Here is a 17,447-nt window from a genome sequence, read left to right as displayed (position 1 = left end):
CTTGTGCAGGAAGAGTCAGCTTTTCTTCATGTGAGTCGTGTGTGTGCAGAGACCCACTCGCGCTGGTTTGCCCAGAACCGTTCCAGTTAAAGCCCAACGTCTACTACTGAGTAGACTTTGAAACTCTGCTCTGAGTCGAGTCCCCTGTGCTGTGCAGTAGGTCCTTGTTGGTTGTGTATCTTATATATGGTGATATGTATGTGTCAATCCCTGTTATATTTTAAACTAATTTCCTGTTAGTAGAGGATGCCACGGAGCCCGCACTGGACCCTGCTTGGTTCTCGCTCGGACTGTCAGTTCTGACGATGCAGGCAGCATGTGTGCGTAAATGTGTCTTGGGACAGGACCACGTAGAAACAGTTTCTTAAATGTCGAAAAGCATTATTAAGTGGGCTGATAAATATATTTCACTTGCAAAAAAAGAGAACAGAAAGAAACCAAAGTCTTGCATCCAGGGAATCCATCAGTCCTTTGAGACCTGGATGTTTGGTCACCCTGTGAGCCCCACTGTAGCCCCAGGGAAGGCGAGGTTGGATTTGCAAATTTCCTTTAGTGAGAAAGGCTCTGATTCCCGAGCTGTGGGGACTCTAGGAGAGCCTTTTTACTTATTTATTTGGCTGTGTGGAGTCTCAGTTGCAGCACAAGGGCTCTGTAGCACTCGGGCTTAGTTGCCCCAAGGCTTGCGGGATCTTGGTTCCGGACCAAGGATGGAACCTGCATCCTCTGCATTGGAAGGTGGATTCTTAACCACTGGACCACCTGGCAAGTCCCAAGGGAAGCCTTTTATTTAGTTATGTTAGTTCCTCCTCTGTTCTGGGAATGGAAGCAAGTGTGATGTCAGGAAATACCACCTCCTAACATCGGGGCGAGTTTTGTGTTACCAGGAGGATTGTACTTCTCTCCCTGTGAACCATACGGTTCCCTGAACGTCCTATTTTTCCCTTCTTCCCATCCTTGTTACCCGCTGATTCTAGATTCTTCCCCACCGTTTCCCAGGCCACTCCACGACTCTAAAACTTCCAGCATTTCCTGACTGAATGCTCAGCAGGTGAAGAATCCCCCTGCAAATGCAGGAGTCACAGGAGATACTGGTTTGATCCCCGGGTCAGGACGATCCCCTGGAGGAGGAAATGGTAACCCACTCCTGTGTTCTTGCCTGAAAAATCCTGTGGACAGAGGAACCTGAGGGGCTAAAGTCCAAAGGGTCACAAAGAGTCAGACAAGACTGAGGGACTTAAAATGCAAACACACACAGTTCTCAATGGTTTTGCCCCCAGGGAAAGTTTTGTGGTGGGTAGGAAAAAATATGTGAGATGTTTCCAGACTCTTGAGTAGTTTATATTCCCAATGAGTGACAAATATATGACTCATTTTTTTTTTTTCTTTTTTGGGCTGCACCAAGTGGCTTGTGGAATCTTATTTCCCCAACCAGGGACTGAAGTCAGACCACCGCATTGAAAGTGCTGAGTCCTAACCACTGAACCGCCAGGACTTTCTGTATGACTCTTTTTTTTTTAAGGTCCAAGGTTTTATATAATTAAAGTCTACCAAGGGATGTAGGGGTGTAGGGTCCGTGTTGACAAGACTTTGCAGATGATCTCAAGTGGAATCCTTAAGCTGTGTCTAAACCCTCCCTGCTGTGACTCAGCCCATTTCCATGCAGTTGGCTGAACATAGGCCTTCCCTGATAGCTCAGTTGGTAAGGATTCTGCCTGCATTGCAGGTGACCCCAGTTCGATTCCTGGGTTGGAAGATCCACTGGAGAAGGGATAAGCTACCCACTCCATTACTTGGGCTTCCTTTGTGGCTCAGCTGGTAAAGAATCTGCCTGCAATGCTGGAGACCTGGGTTCGATCCCTGGGTTGGGAAGATCCCCTGGAGAAGGGAGCGGCTACTCTCTATAGTATTCTGGCCTGGAGAATTCCATGGACTGTATAGTCCATGGGTCACAAAGAGTGGGACAAGACGGAGCGACTTTTAATAGCCGAACATTCCCCCTAGTTTCTGTCTCTGGGCTTTGTTTAAACCAGTATCCCATCAAGAGTGCCTTCTCCGGGACTTCCTTGACAGTCCAGTGGTTAAGAGTCTGTGCTCCCAATGCAGGATGCGCAGGTTTGATCCCTGGTAGGGGAACTGAGATCCTGCAAGCAGCCTGAGTCAGCCAGAAGAAAGTAAATGCCTTCTTTCCTCTCTGTCCCTTCACAGCTTTCACTGCTCTGTGGGATCCCGCCCTCAGTCTTCCAGCCATTAATAATCTCTCTTGTAAAACTCTCAACATTTAATGGGTGTGGCACTGGTTTCCAGCTGAGTAGTAACCACCGAGTGTGTTAGTTGTTCAGTTGTGTCTGACTCTTTGTGACCCCATGAACTGTAGCCCACCAGGCTCCTCTGTCTATGGGATTTCCCAGGTGAAAATACTGGAAGGGGTTGCCAATGCCTTCTCCAGGGGGTCTTCCCAACCCAGGGATCAAACCCAGGTCTCCTGCACTTTGCTTAGATTCTTACTGCCTGAGCCACCAGAGAAATGCCACAGTCTGGTTCCAGAAGGGTTCAAAGATGGGGAAGCATCCTCAAGAGAAGAGAATGAATGAGCATTTTGGGGGAAGAGACCTCCTCGGGGTGGGCCCTTCTGCAAGTCCCATGCCAGCCCTGTCCCCTCCAGTCTCACCAGCCTCCTGGAGCAGCAGCTGCACTCAACTTCTTTGATTAAATTAGTGTGTAAGAGGTGTTGTGAGACGGCATTCTAGAAGTCTTGCCTGGGAGCGTGCACTATGAAAATTAAGTCTTTAAAAACTGCAGGTCACATCTCATTTACTCAACAAATATTTATTGTGCCTTCTCTGTTCACCAGAGCGAGGGTACACAGTCACCATCCTTCCCTTTAGGGCTGAAAACCGGATTGGTACCCACGGTAACCAGCAATGGACAAGGGTTGGGAGCTACTCACATAGTTAACTGCTTTGTGTGGATTTATTTGTTGTTTTCCTGGCTTCTTAGAGTCAAGGACCAGGGTTTCACTTATTCCCCGCTCCTGCAGCTGCAGTTCCCAGCTTGAGCTTCCTGAGCTTGAAGGGACTGTTTAGTCGTGTGGTTTATCCACTGTTAAAATGGACTTCCCAGATAGTGCAGTGGTAAAAAATCTGCCTGCCAGTGTAGGAGATGCAAGAGACTCAGGTTTGATCCCTGGGTCAGGAAGATCCCCTGGAGGAGAAAATGGCAATACACTCCAGTGTTCTTGCCTGGAAAATTCCATGGAGAGAGGCGCTTGGTGGGCAACAGTCCATGGGGGTCACTAAGAGTCAGACACGACCGAGCACCACCACTCGCTAATGTATCTCAAAGTTGAACAAGGCAAAGTGAAAAAGTGTCAGTCGCTCAGTTGTGACCCCATGGACTGACTGTAGACTGCCAGGCTCCTCTGTCCATGGAATTATCCAGAGGAGAGTACTGGAGTGGGTTGCCATTTCCTTCTCTGGGGATCTTCCAGACTCAGGGATCAAACCTCAGTCTCCTGCTTTGCAGGCAGTTTCTTTACCATGTGAGCTACCAGGGAAGCACAAAGGCAAGCTCACATTCAATCTCTTTGCTTTTGGTTGGAGTGATGGCCTCTTAGGTCTAGAGCCTGGTATCTCATGTTGATCTGAAGCTCTGTTGGACTCAATGCTTTCAAATTCATTTTTGGAGGGGAGTGTGGTTGGAGACCCCCAGGGGCTTAGAGAGAGAACAGGGTTACAGACCAGGTCAGCCATGCTTGTTGTAATGATCCCAGAGTAGATGTTGGTATTCAGACTGACTGACTAGAGTGCTTCCCCGCTGTGGCCATGGAAGGTTCTGGAAGAACTCACTGTAGCCATCTCCACCCCGGATGCAGGCAACTCCAGAGACAACATTCTAATGTCCAACTGTCATGTGGCAGCTTGACGGCAGCTGGGTATGTGTCAGGGCCCCGAACCGTGTGCCCTTCTGGGCCAGGATGGAGGAGAAAAGGAGCTTTAGACGTGGACGCTCTGCCCCGAGCATGTGGTCTCCCAGGAGGAGCGAGGGAGCGTCCGGGACTGTCCGAGGCGGGGCCTCTGGTAGGGGGCGGGTGCCCCCCCCCCCCCCGCCGTCTTCGGGCACCTCAGGGCTCCCATGTTGTGTCCGAGCCAAGGCCCCTGCCAGCCATCTGTCTGTGAGCTGCAAGGCAGGAGACGCGGCCTGCAGGGTGACAGCCCTGCCTGGTGGCGACAGACAGTCCCCAGGCTCTGGGAGGGAGTGGAGGGGGCGGCGTCCTGGGGCCTCTGGTTCTCGTCATGTGCCGACAGTCTCACCCTGCAGCTGGCCTGCGGGAGAACTAATGAGGTGGGGAAAATCCATGGGAAATGATTGATGAAGACAAATCGTGGACATTTTCAAGGGAACCTGGCTGTCCAAAGCCTCTAGGGGGTTTTGGATATAAGCGCCGCGTCCACTTGATTGACCGAGAGGCTTGTGCAGAGAGTTAGGAGACCTTAAAGTGGGTCTCACTACTGACCTTCAGTCTTACTATTTCAGCTCCGTGAGCCTTTTTTCTGTATTCCCCTTCTTTTATATCTTCTTGAAATGTGTTTAAATGATAAAAGGAACATAACGTTATAGAAAGGGGGAAAAGCTCTTCAGTCTCATCGCCCAACTGCTTTAATTGGTATGAATTCTAGTTTTTCTGTTACTTGCATGTTTTTTGCCACTGTATATTTTTCCTTTTTAAATTTTGTTTATTTATTTGGCGGCACCAAACGTTAGTTGCGACATGTGAACTCTTAGATGCAGCTCCTTGACTAAGGATCCAAACGGCCCCCCTGCACTGGGAAACTGGAGTCTCAGCTATTGGAGCACCAGGGACGCCCCACAGACGGCATGTTTCTACTACTTCTATCACAGAGCCCCGTATCGTTTCCTAAGCTGTTACAGCGTTTATCATCTTTTAAGGAAAATTTCTTGGCCTTGCGACCAGGCACTGTAAGATTTTAGTTTGCCAACCCGGGATTGAACCCACATCCCGTGCATTGGAAGTGGGGAGTCTTAACCACTGGACCGCCAGGGAAGTCTGGATTTATCATTTTTACTAACTGCCTAAAAGTCTGCTGCATTTATGTTCTTTAATTTACTGACCTGTCCCTTTTTTTTGAGCATTAGAATGATCAATATCTTTTCTCCCTCATATTTTAAATCATGTTATTAAAAGAGTTCCTGAGAAGTCACACTGATGGATCCACCCCATTATTGGGAGCAGAGGGTCCAGGGCAATTTGCTTGGCTTCATCATTCCATTTAATTAGACAGGTGATTTTTATTTATTTATTTTTTTTTTAGTACCTTTTCTGTGTAAGGCTTTCTATCTGTATTATCTATTGCAGGTCCCGGCTGACGTTTCCAGAATATGTGGCAAGACTGTAAACCTCACCAATGACAACAACTTCGGGTAAAAGGCCAGGGTGAATCTGTGAATTCTCAGTGACATAGTATTTTTAAATATTCGTAGTAGTAGAAGTCTGTCTCACCATGAAAATGACTGTAACATCCATCCCTCTTGCTTGCAGGATGTATTAGACGAGGATTGGGAGTGTGGGTTGTTTGTTATTGGTTCCGCATGGAAAGTGCTCGAAACATTTTTGTTCGCTCCAGTATTCTGACCTGTCTCCCCATAGTCTCACTGACAATAATCATTTTCATGGTTGAGCCAGAAAGCTGTGACTCTAACCCAACAGCCTGGGAGGATTAGGGACTCACAACGGTGTGTGGAACGCGGCGGAAAGGGGGCCGATGGGAGAGGTGGATTCCAGCTCCTTGTCTCGGTCTCTGCGGCCATCTGTGAAGTGAGAGGCGGGGGCCAGAGGCTCTCAGAGGTTCTTCCTGGCACTGAATGTTGTGGTGTGGCCTCACGTGTGACCTGATAGCTTCCCTGGTGGTACAGCGGTAAAGAATCTGCCTGCAATGCAGGAGACCTGGGTTTGATCCCTCAGTCAGGAAGATCCCCTGGAGAAGGAAATGACAACCCACTCCAGTATTCTTGCCTGGGAAATCCCATGCACAGAGGAGCCTGGCGGGCTACAGTTGCAAAAGTCAGACACGACTTAGGACTAAACAACAACAAAACAAAAAAACAGTTCACCCAGTAGAAGTCCAAGAATGGAAACTGAATTAGGAAACCTCCCTCTTAGGTTGAGGCAGTAGCCATTGGCAGAGAGGCAATTTAGTCCCTTCCTCTCCCCTCCCTTTCTTGCCTTCCTTCTTTCCTTCCTGCCTCCCTCCCTGCCCTTCCTGCTCCCCTCTTCCTTCCTTCCTTCTTGCTTGTCCCATTCCCCTGGGGTTATGCTCACAGGAGGAAAACACCATCCTTTCTGGATAGGTTCACCCAGCCCTACCCTTGTCCCTATCACCAGCCCTCCGCAATCTACAGCAAATCCACACGAGATGAGTTTGGTTTCTATTCCCACTGGAGAGAGGAATAAAGCTTCTTGGAATCCTGGCTCCCTTCCCAGTCCCTGGGGCCTCTTAGGATCCTGAATGATTGTACCAGGCATATTAAAATGCTCCCGCATTCCACATTAAGTAGCCCCACCTCATACCCACCATAAAATAATCAAAAAGTTTGTAAAAATAATTTTGCTTTTGAAGTGATTTGGCTAGAAGCTTATTTAATTTCTGACTGACTGTGATTTCTTGGCCATTGTTGTGCCTACTTAAGGATTCTCTTGAAGGGAGTAAAGCTAAGCCTCAGATTGTTGTTCGAATGTAATTAAATTTTTATGAATACCAAAGTCAATAATTAACAAGGTTTTATAGACATTTCGTTAAGCACTTATTAATAATCTGCAGGGTTTTTTTTGGGGGGGGTGTTGGGGGGAGCCAAAACCCAGTATGTTTTTTTCAATTTGTAACCATTTCATAGACCCCTGGAAAAAGAGGAAATCCTGGGTGCTGGTACACTGGTTTCCTTCCTTCTTTCTTTTTTTTTAATTAAAGAAAGCAGCATTCTTTTTCTTAGATTACGCGTCTGTGTATTTGGCTGTACCAGGCCTTAGTTTCGGCACACAGGATCTCTAGTTGTGGCATGCAGACTCTTAGTTGTGGCACGTCGGATCTAATCTGGAAAGTTCCCTTTCCAGAGATCGAACCCGGGTCCTCTGCATTGGGAGCACGGAGTTATAGCCGCTGGACCACCGGGGAAGTCCCACAAGCCTTCACTTACAACAGACATTCAAGGTAGTGCCTGCGACGTCGGGCCTGGCAGCATCGTGAGGGCACAGCTGTTCTCCGTCTTCTTCGCTGGTGTGTATCCAGTCCTCAGAAGTGCCTGTCGCGGAGCAGGCGTGCAGCAGACATTTGCTGAGTGACCGAATGAACCAGCAGGCTGCTCTGTGATCCATACAAGCTCTAAAAGAGCAGGCTCAAAGCAGAATTTACTTGTTCAGCGATTGACCCTTAATAAACCAAAATTCGGTTCCATAGAATTCCTTGTGAGATGCCGGGAGAGTTGTTTAAAGCCAACGTGGAAAAGATGGAAAACAGATTTATGCCAGTTATCATCTCAGAGACAGGGTTGATTTCATATTTAATCAGTGGTGCTTTTTATGTAGTAATTTTTTTATGTAGTAATTCCATATCATATTAAAGCTAGCAATTGAGCAGGCTCGGGTTTGCATTTTAAATATCTCTCCCGATACCGGAAACTTCTCTCCCAATAATAGGTTTGTATACAATCCGTAGAACCTATACTTCTCTTTTTCTTCTTTTGAAATGTTCTTGTCTTTTAAAAAATTTATTTGTTTTTAAATTGAAGTACAGTTGACTTCCAATGTTGTCAGTTTTAGATGTATAGCAAAGTGATTGTTACACACATATATAAATCTATTCTTTTTCATATTCTTTTCCATTATAGGTTATTACAAGATATTGAGTATCGTCCCCTATGCGATACAATAGACTCTTGTTGATTATATATTTTACATATAGTAGTGTGTACATGTTAAACCCAAACTCCTGATTTATTCCTCCCCTCCCCTTTCCCCTTTGGTAGCCATAGGTTTGTTTTCTGGGTCTGTGAGTCTACTTCTGTTTTGTAAATGAGTTCACCTGGACCATTTTTTAAGATTCCACGTATTTTTTATTGTTTGGTTGCTCAGTCTTTTGTAACCCCATGGACTGTAGCCCGCCAGGCTCCTCTGTCCATGGGATTTCCCAGGCAAGAGTACTGGAGCGGGTTGCGATTCACTTCTCCAGGGGATCTTCCCGACCCAGGGATCAAACCCGCATCTCCTGCATTGCACCCTTATCACTGAGCCACCAGGGAAGCCCTTCCACATAGAGGCAAACCAGATACTTGCCTTTCTCTGTCTGACTTAGTTCACCTAGTATGATAATCTTTAAGTCCATTCATGTTCCTGCAGTTGGCATTATTTCACTCTTTTTATAGCTAAGCAATAGTCCATTGTGGAGACGGCGATGGCACCCCACTCCAGTACTCTTGCCTGGAAAATCCCGTGGATAGAGGAGCCTGGTAGACTGTAGTCCATGGGGTCGCTAGGAGTCGGACACCACTGACGAGACTTAGCAGCAGCAGCAGCAGCAGCAGCAGTCCGTTGTGTGTCTATACCACATCTTCTCTATCCATTCATCTGTTGACGGACACTTAGAGAATCTGTGTCTTTATACCCTCCCTCCGGCCTCGCTGCTGCAGGCTCAGAATCGATCATCTGAACAAAGATGAGAAAGGTGTCATGCTTGCTTACTCAGTTCCCCACCAAGCCCTCGAGGGCAGCTCTTCCCTGTACCAGGTTCAGAAAAGTGGCATCAGGTCGCTCTTGGCTCCTTTGGATGGTTTTTAGATAAAAGGCGGGTTGGAATTTCCTCTTTGTCAGCTGATCAGTCATACTGGAGAGCAGGTGTCAGGAACAACCAGGCCTGTTCCCCCTGCCAGGGACTCATTGCCAAAGCCATCCCAGGCATTTCTACTTAGGAAGCCCTGTGATGTCACAGCAGAGAAGGTAATGGCACCCCGCTCCAGTACTCTTGTCTGGAAAAATCCCATGGACGGAGGAGCCTGATGGGCTGTAGTCCATGAGGTCGCTAAGAGTTGGACACGACTGAGCGACTTCACTTTCACTTTTCACTTTCATGCATTGGAGGAGGAAATAGCAACCCATTCCAGTGTTCTTGCCCGGAGAATCCCAGGGACCGGGGAGCCTGGTGGGCTGCCGTCTATGGGGTCGCACAGAGTCAGACACGACTGAAGTGACTTAGCAGCAGCAGTAGCAGTGATGTCACAGTGTCCTGACATCAGAACCTTAAATAATCAGAACCCAGAAGAGTTGAGGGAATTGAGCACCTAGGAGGTTTGATGGTAGGTATAATTTTTTAATTCTTTTTTTTTCAATTAAATTAAAAAAAATTTTTTTTCCCGCCATGCAATGGAACATGTGGGATCTTAATTCCCTGACCAGGGATCGAATCTTCCCTCCTAACATGCGTTGGAAGTGCAGAGTTTTAACCGGTGGACCACCAGAGGAGTCCCTGTAGGCGTGTCTTTGCAGTGACTGGAATGTAAAGATTGGCTGGGCGGTTGGTTCTTGTCTTTCCTGCATTTTAGGGGGAATCAAATGCTAACTACTGCCTTAACTGAAGCTGGATGCTTCTTGAAGGCCTCATTAAATTTTAAAGAATGAGTTTTATCAGCACTCCGTACTAAGAAGATTTATTTTATGGGATTACGCTGGGGCGTCTCAATCTCGGCACTGTTGCTGTTCTGGGTCAGATAATTCTCTGTTGTGGGGTTGTCCTGGGTGCTGATGGATGGGTAGGAGCATCTCTGGTCTCTGCCCACTGGTTCCCTCCCATCTGCTCACATCCCCCCCGGGGGGCAAAACTGCCCTTGGGATGCTGTCGACTTACGAGGAGAGCAGCCGGGACCGTGTGATCTGGTACAGAAATGCTGTTTTCTCATAATGATGCCAGAAGCTCAGCCTTTCTGTACACCGGTGCTAAATTGAATCTCAGAGACAGAGTTCTTGGGTGAAATTGAAAAGAATAGCTTCATTGCTTTGCCAGGCAAAGAGGGCCACGGCAGGGCAAGACCCTCAGGCCTGTGTGTCCCCACTTGGAGAAGACAGTGAGAAGTTGTATAGTAATGGTTCAAAGAGGACGTGGCCAGCTGGTGGACATTCCTCTGATGGGTTGGTGGTGAGGTCAGTGGGGGTCTGCACCATCAGTATCATCAGCCTTTAGGTTCCAGCTGGTCTGGGGTCTGCATGCTGGTGGGCAGCATTCCACTGTTAATCGTTAACTTCTCCCACCTGGAGGGGTTTCAGTATCTGCAGAACAGCTCAACAATATTGTGATGTGTATCCATTGATAGGGAAACAGTTCTCCCTGGCCTCGCATCCCCTCCCTTCCCTGATTAGCAACTGCTTCAATCTGCCCATTGGAACTCAGGGAAGGTCATGGAGGCTGAATGAAGGCTGTTTTCTGTAAGATATGGGGGACACAGAAAGGCCTTGAGCACAGGAGTGCCCCACAAGGCCCTGCTTGGTATCAGTAACTCTCAGGAAGGTCTTTAATGTGTAAAATGTAGCCAATGAATAACACTTTTGTATCTGGACAACTTATCCAATATTCAGTAAATACTGAACAGCTACTACGTGCCTTGCACTGGAGACACAGCCGTGCAGACACCCGACAAGGTCCTGCTCTCAGAAGCTCATCTTTTGGGGGGCTGAATAAATAAGAATGCCTGAGAGTGAGAAGCGCCATGAGATGATGCAGAAGGGCTTGGAAGCGCTGTATCACAGAGGGCATTGAAGGAAGGCCTCTTTGTGGGGGTGACACTTGAACTGAGACCCACATGACAGGAGGGAGCCAGCCAGGTGAAGACCTGAAGACAGGTGCTCCAGGTGGAGGCTCCAGGCGGTGTGCTCAAGGAAACAGCATGTGCAAAGGCCCTGAGGCAGGAGGAAATAAGTGCACTGTTCCTGGAGAAGGCAGAGCAGCCTGCTGAAGCAGAGTGAGGGAGGGGTACAGGTGGGTCAAAGGTGAGCAGACTCTGGTCACGTAGGGCTTCCTAGGTGGAGGGAGGCAGCTAGAGTTTCACTCCAAGGGCACAAGGAGCCCTCTGAGGGCTGGACTTCTGTCTCTAAAAAATTACTTAGACTCTTCTTTGGAGGATGGTCTGGGACCTGATGACTCAGCGGTTAAAGAATTTACCTGGAGTGCAGGAGACACAGGAGATGTGGGTTTGATCCTTGGTCAGGAAGATCCCCTGGAGGAGGCAGTGGTAACCCACTCCGATATTCTTGTCTGGAAAGTCCCATAGACAGAGGAGCCTGGCGGGCTACTGTCCATGGGGTCACAAAGAGTTGGGCAGGACTGAGCCGCTGACACTAACATTTGCTTCATCGGGGAGATGAAGTCCATGGTCAGGGCAAGATGATGAGCCAGAGCTATTATTTTGGGCAAAATGGATGAATTCTGGATATATGAGTGGGGTATACTTAGGAAATCCCCTAAAAGAGCGACCGATAAAAACCCCTGATATTTCAATAGCATTCTTTGAGCTGCCTATTACTTTCACTTCCTTAATCCCTTCCGCATATCAGCGCCAGTTCAATCGAGTTTACCATCCACACTTTGAAAGAACCAGCGCCCCAGGCTCAGGGGCTTATCTTAGTCTTCCTGACACGTCAGTGGTCAGACTTCAGGAAAGGGAAAGAAACAAGAGCCCAGAGGGGCTGAGCGAGCCCGCCCTACGTGTCCGTAGCTGATCTCCATGTGCTGGGACCCAGCAGAGCAAGCAAAGGCTCATAAAATACATGTGTATATATATAATATGTAATGTATGTATATAAGTGGGAGTGTTAGGTGCTCAGTCATGTCTGACCCTTTGTGACCCCATGGACTGCACCCTGCCAGGCTCCTCTGTCCATGGGATTCTCCAGGCAAGAATACTGGAGTGGGTTGCCCTGCCCTCCTCCAGGGGATCTTCCCCACCCAGGGACTGAACCCAGGTCTCTAACATTGCAGGCAGATTCTTTACCATCTGAGCCACCAGAGAAGCCCCATAGTATATATAATATAATATAAATGAATGAAAGGGTGGAGCTTGAGGACAATGACCCTCCAGTCTGCCGGGGGTGGGGGCCTGGCTGGGTGGTGGGTACTTTGTTCCCTCTACAGTCGCTTGTCGGGAGCACAGAATGATTGATTATTCGCAGACCTGGGATGGGAAGGTGGGTACTGAGACCCAGAGGAATATGGGATTTATCCATGGAAACCCACGTGCTGTATGGGGCTTCCTCCTGACTCCAGAGCCTAGGCTGCAGTACCTTGTAAGGGAAACAGAGAGGGAAGGAGGGAGCAGGGAGGGAGGAAGAGAGAGAGAGATGCATCCATCTCCCTTCCTTCCTGTGTGCACCAGGAGAAGGCCATGTGAGTACACAGTGAGAAGGCAGCTGTCTGCACACCAGCAAGAGAGCCCTCACCAGGCACAAATCTGCACTTGATCTTGAGCTGGTCTTGGGCTTGCAGCCTCCAGAAGTGTAAGACGATAGATGTCCAGTGTTTAAGCAACCCAGCCTGGTGTTTTCTTATGGCGGCTTGAGCTGAGATAGCTGGCCTGGCTCTGCTCTGTGTCTAAGAATCTCCTGAGGGCAGAGACCACCTACAGTCACCATGCTGTCTTCCCTTCTTGGAAGGGAAGGATATGGTGCGGTCACCAGTGTCCACGACTGACTTCTCTGGTCAAGAGAGGGATGCTCCTATCTGATCCTCTGGTCTGTGGCCACAGTGATTATGGGCAGTGTTTCTAGGTACCCTCTGGAAGGGTCATCAGATACAATACCCGACGCCCAGTTACACCTGAATTTCAGATAAGCAACAAATGTGAAATACGCTTTTAGCAGAAATATGTCCCAGATAACAGTGAGTTGCTTGGAGAAGGAACACACAGGATATGTGCTGTGTGTTCAGCCACTAAGTCATGTCCAACTATTTGTGAGCTCATGAACTGCAGCTAGCCAGGCTTCTCTCAAAAATTATTTGTTGTTTACCTAACATTCAAATTTAACTGGATATCCAGTTATCCAGTTAAACTTGACTGGATATTTTTGACTAAACCTAGCAACCCCACCCTATGGTCCTTTCCTAGAAGGCCAGGAGAGCAAAGCACTGGTTCTCGATGAAGGGCTCTAGGATCAGAGCACCAACCCGACTAGTTCAGAACAGAAAACCTCTGCAGAGGCTTCCAGAAGCAGAAGCTCAGAGGGTGCCAGCATTCTGCATTTTGATGTCTCTGGGGGTGGTTCCATTGGATGCTGTAATTTGAGGACCATTGATCTAAAGAATGACGCTGATGGTGGAGACTGCAGGTCGCATGCTCTGTTGCTCACCCGGCACGCCACCAGAATGCAGCAACCTAACTGACATCAGGCCCGTTGCAGGGCCTTGTTTCCCTGGGTTTCTGTGGCTTCCAGGGTTGTGCAGCTCTCAGTTCTACCCGCCCCAGTGTCTTCCCGAGCCCGCAGAGGCTGTGAACCAGAAAATTGATTCTCCTGCCGGATCTGCCAGTTTCAGCGGGCGGGGCGGAGCTTGGTGGCCGGGGACACGTGTGCCTGGAGGGAAGCAGGAAGTGACTCCGGAGTGGAGCCCGGAGAACCAGCAGCGGCTGCGGGGCTGATGGAAGTGGAGAGGGGGCTTGAGAGGGCACCGAAGTGAGTCGGCTCTTCTCGCCTTCGGTGCCTTTGGCGGGGCTGGAGGCCTGGGGTCTGGGGCCACCAGGAGCCGAGCGCGGGGCCTGGAAGGGCAGCCACATGCAGTTTGGAAGGAGGTGTCCCTGGGAGAGGAGGGGGTTGGAAGAGAAGCAGGGTGGCCTGGGCAGGTGGCAGAGGAGGGGGAGGGGTGCCGGGAGCACGCCCCCTGCCCCTCTCCAGGGCAAGCTGGCGGGTGTTGTCCTTCTGTTGGCAGTGGTCCCCCAAGAACCTTTTCATTCAGCACTTCCCAGTGGGCGTGTGGAGGGGGTACCCCCAGGAGCAGACCTGGTTGCAGGTCCAGCTGCCCCAAGTCCCCTCCGCCAGGCTCTGAGGCTCAGCAGGACCCTTGAACTTGACTGGGAATCTGGTTAAGGTGCGGCGGGCCCGAGGAGGTGCCTTTCTCATCAACCCCTGGTTCGGCAGGTCCTCGGACCACACTTTGAGTAGCCAGGTATTGGAGACCAGTTTCCACAGTCACAGACGCTCAGACCTGAATCACTTTGCTCAGTTCCAGTCTTGGAGTCAGGGCAGGCATGCTGGTCTCGTGAAGTGCTCTTTACACCTGTGCAGCTTTTCCATCAGCCTCTTGAAGCTGACTCTTGGAAGTGGGGTAACAGGTTTAAAAGGGAGAGAAAAGACAGAAATCTTCTATCCGCCAGGAGCCCTGCGCTGCTGTGTGTGGGGAGGTGCTGGCATCTTTCAAGCTGGAGCAGGCAGAGAATCAGCTTCCCTCCCGCAGAGGGGCCCAGGCTTATGATTTAATATCAGCTCCTGGGAAGTCTGAGCCCCGCTGCACAAGTGGCTTTTGAGCCACCCTGGCTGACCTTCCGTGTTGCCAAGGCACTTCTCTGTCCTGCCTACTGGAGAAAACTTTCTGCTCTCGGGTCTGCGTGGCGGTGGCCCTGCCGATCCTTCACGGGGCAGGAGAGCTCACTTTCTAAGCTCTGGGTCTTGTAGAAGACCTTCCAGTTTTAGATCCGTGCTTTCCATCCTGATGTCCATCCCCCGTGGAACGCTGTGCGATGCTACATGCGTGCGTGCTCCCTGGCTCAGTCGTGTCTGACTCTTTGCAACTCCATGGACTGTAGCCCGCCAAGCTCCTCTGTCCATGGGATTTCCCTGGCAAGAACACCGGAGTGAGTTGCCATTTCCTTCTCCAGGGGATCTTCCTGCATTGATGGCAGATTCTTTACCGCAGAGCCACCTGGGAAGCTCCCATAAAATATTAATTCTGATTCTGCAAGTCTGGGACGGTACTTGAGATTCTGCATTTCTAACTTAGCTCCTAAGGGGGCCCAGCGCTGCTGGTTCTGGGACCACCCTTAGAGTAGTGAGGGTTTTCTTTTAATGTTTATTTATCTTGGGTGCACCAGGGTCTTAGTGGCAGCACGTGGGATCCTCGATCTTCGTTGAAGCGGTGTGCGGGACCTTTAGTTGCCATATGAGAATTCTTAGTTGCTGCGTGTGGGATCTAATTCCCTGACCAGGGATTGAACCTGGGTTGCCTGCATTGGGAGTGCAGAGTCTTAGCCACTGGACCGGCAGGGAGGTCCCTGAATTGTGAGGATTTAAAACAGCAAGAAAGAAGCTTCTCTGAGGAGCACTGGGCTGGCTTCCCCAATGATGAATCCACGGTGGCCTTGGCCTTCTCTCTGTGTCTCTTTTTCGTACATTTCAGCGTGCCCGTGCGTAAATAGAGTCTTAGAACAGTGTTTTCGCCTCCCACCAGCCCCCAGGAACACCCACAACCTTCCTTGTTTGCCAGCCCACAGAACCCACATTGACTTTGGCTGTTTGGTGAATGTAAATGGTTTCCTCTTTTCTGTAGTTGCTAAAAGGCGCATTCAACGCTGAAAAACAAAGTTGTTTTTTTGTTGTTGTTATGAGCTGTCTTGGATGATAAGTACAGAGAGGATGCTAGCTGTGTGCCATTCTTTGTAAATCCTCTTTGAAAATTGTATCCACAAGGATCAGTGTAATGATCCAAATGTCTTAGTTTAGAAGCACAGACGAGTCTCTTTAGGATGCCTTAACAAGATGCCATAAGTAAAGAGGTGGGTTTTTTCTTAATGGTGTTTTTTTTTCTTTATTTGCTGCAGTCATCCTCCTGAACTCCACTTAGACTATGGAGACCCAGGCTGAGTCCAGAGATTCTGTTTCGTGCTGAGGTTTCTTGGTACCTTGGCTGAGCCTGGGCGCACCTGGGCTCACCTGGGTTTACCTGTGTTCATCCTGACTTACAGCTTCCTCGATCTGAATCCTGCTGGTTTGCTGACCCCCTTGGCATAAGAGGGCCCATCTACCCTCTGCCCGGGTTTCCTTCCAGGGTCAGAGCAGAATCGACAGCTTTTGGTCTGCAAGTTCAGGGTTGCTGGCTCCTCACAGACCTCTAGGGCCTGGCAGGGCTGAGCCAGCTGGGGTCGTGTCCAGCTCTGTGAGTGCTAGAGGATCGGGGGAGCTGAATGAGCCCTTTGAGATGAGGCCTTGAGCCCCGGTGTTTATTGTACCAACTACACACAGAGCTTTTCAACAAGTGGGTCTCTCCCTTGTAACTTTCCACAGGTGAGGTGACTCCCTATCATTTCACAGCTAGAATTTAGAACATGTGCGAGTCTAGAGGAGGTCTGCCGAGCAGAACCACGAGGGAATGGTACTTCCCTTTCCTTCCTTGGTGGGCAGTGGTGTAACTTCAGCCTTGGGAGCAAAAGTACTCAGTGGGGGGGGGGGAGGGGGGCTTCCCAGGTGGCTCAGTGGGTAGAGAATCTGCCTGCAATGCAGGGAACTCAGGAGACGTTGGTTCCGTCCCTGAGTGGGGGGGGGTGGCGGGGTGGAAGATCCCTTGGAGGAGGGCATGGCAACCTGCTCCAGTATTCTTGACTGGAGAATCCCATGGACAGAGGAGCCTGGCGGCTACAGTCCACGGGGTTGCAAAGAGTCGGACGCAACTGAAGCGACTGAGCACACGCGCACATGCTCAGTGGACTGGGGGAAATGACACTTGGGTTTCGTTTCTGTGTCTTTGCTTATTCAAGATAAGCCCGCCCTTTTCAATTCAGCACATATGTTTTGGGGTGCCAGAAAACCCTATTTTATGGGGGTATCAAATGTGAAAAAGCATCATTCCTATTTTTCAACAACGAATGATATAAAAGATGAAGGAGGCAAGCCCACACAAAGAAAGCAGTGAAGACATGCCCTGGGACCGGAGTAGAGGGGAATCAGGGAACTGTGGCATCGAAGTTGGCTTTATCAGAGGATGCTCTGGGTCTGATGGCTGGAGGCTGGGGAGGAAACTGGATAAAGAGAGACTTGGAGCAGGACCATTGGGACTTGTGAAAGGTGCCGCGAATAACAGGGCTGAGCTGGAATACAGTGCCCTTTCAGGGTGCAGTGGTTGAAGAGCTGTTGGGTGAGTTGACGGTCAGCTGATGGAGTGAATCCTTGGCGGCCACGGGGGCTGCCATGAGAACTGCTCTGGAGAGCTGCTGAAAGTTCGATCAGGCTTCCTTGGTAGCTCAAATGGTAAAGAATCTGCCAGCAGTGCAGGAGATGCGGGTTCGATCCTTGGGTGAGAAAGAGCCCCTGGAGAAGGGAATGGCTACCCTCTCCAGTGTTCTTGCCTGGGAAATCCTAGGGACAGAGGAGCCTGGTGAGCTGCAGTCTGTGGAATCACAAACAGTTGGATGTGACT

At 49.6% G+C, this 17,447-nt stretch overlaps 1 protein-coding gene and 1 long non-coding RNA gene across 8 annotated transcripts in view; both read left to right on the top strand.

Annotated features, from left to right (window-relative positions):
* The window catches only part of LOC147350983 (uncharacterized), a 75,940-nt gene extending 70,501 nt beyond the window's left edge, over positions 1-5,439 (top strand). Inside the window, exon 3 of the long non-coding RNA XR_015147127.1 lies at positions 5,375-5,439. This is a non-coding gene — a long non-coding RNA (uncharacterized LOC147350983). The remainder of the gene's footprint in view (positions 1-5,374) is intronic.
* An 8,198-nt stretch (positions 5,440-13,637) lies between these two features.
* The window catches only part of SLC39A11 (solute carrier family 39 member 11), a 289,255-nt gene continuing 285,445 nt past the window's right edge, over positions 13,638-17,447 (top strand). For all 7 annotated transcript variants that reach the window (XM_086355939.1, XM_086355936.1, XM_086355937.1 and 4 more), the window contains exon 1: positions 13,638-13,717. The gene's annotated coding sequence lies outside the window, so the exon portion shown is untranslated. The remainder of the gene's footprint in view (positions 13,718-17,447) is intronic.

This window comes from Bos grunniens, chromosome 19 (genome assembly GCF_055505025.1).
Source record: "Bos grunniens cultivar Pamir isolate PY7600 chromosome 19, Bosgru_T2T1.0, whole genome shotgun sequence".
NCBI lineage: Eukaryota > Metazoa > Chordata > Mammalia > Artiodactyla > Bovidae > Bos > Bos grunniens.
Note: the sequence above shows the minus strand (reverse complement) of the source record. Positions and strands in the feature narration are given on the sequence as shown.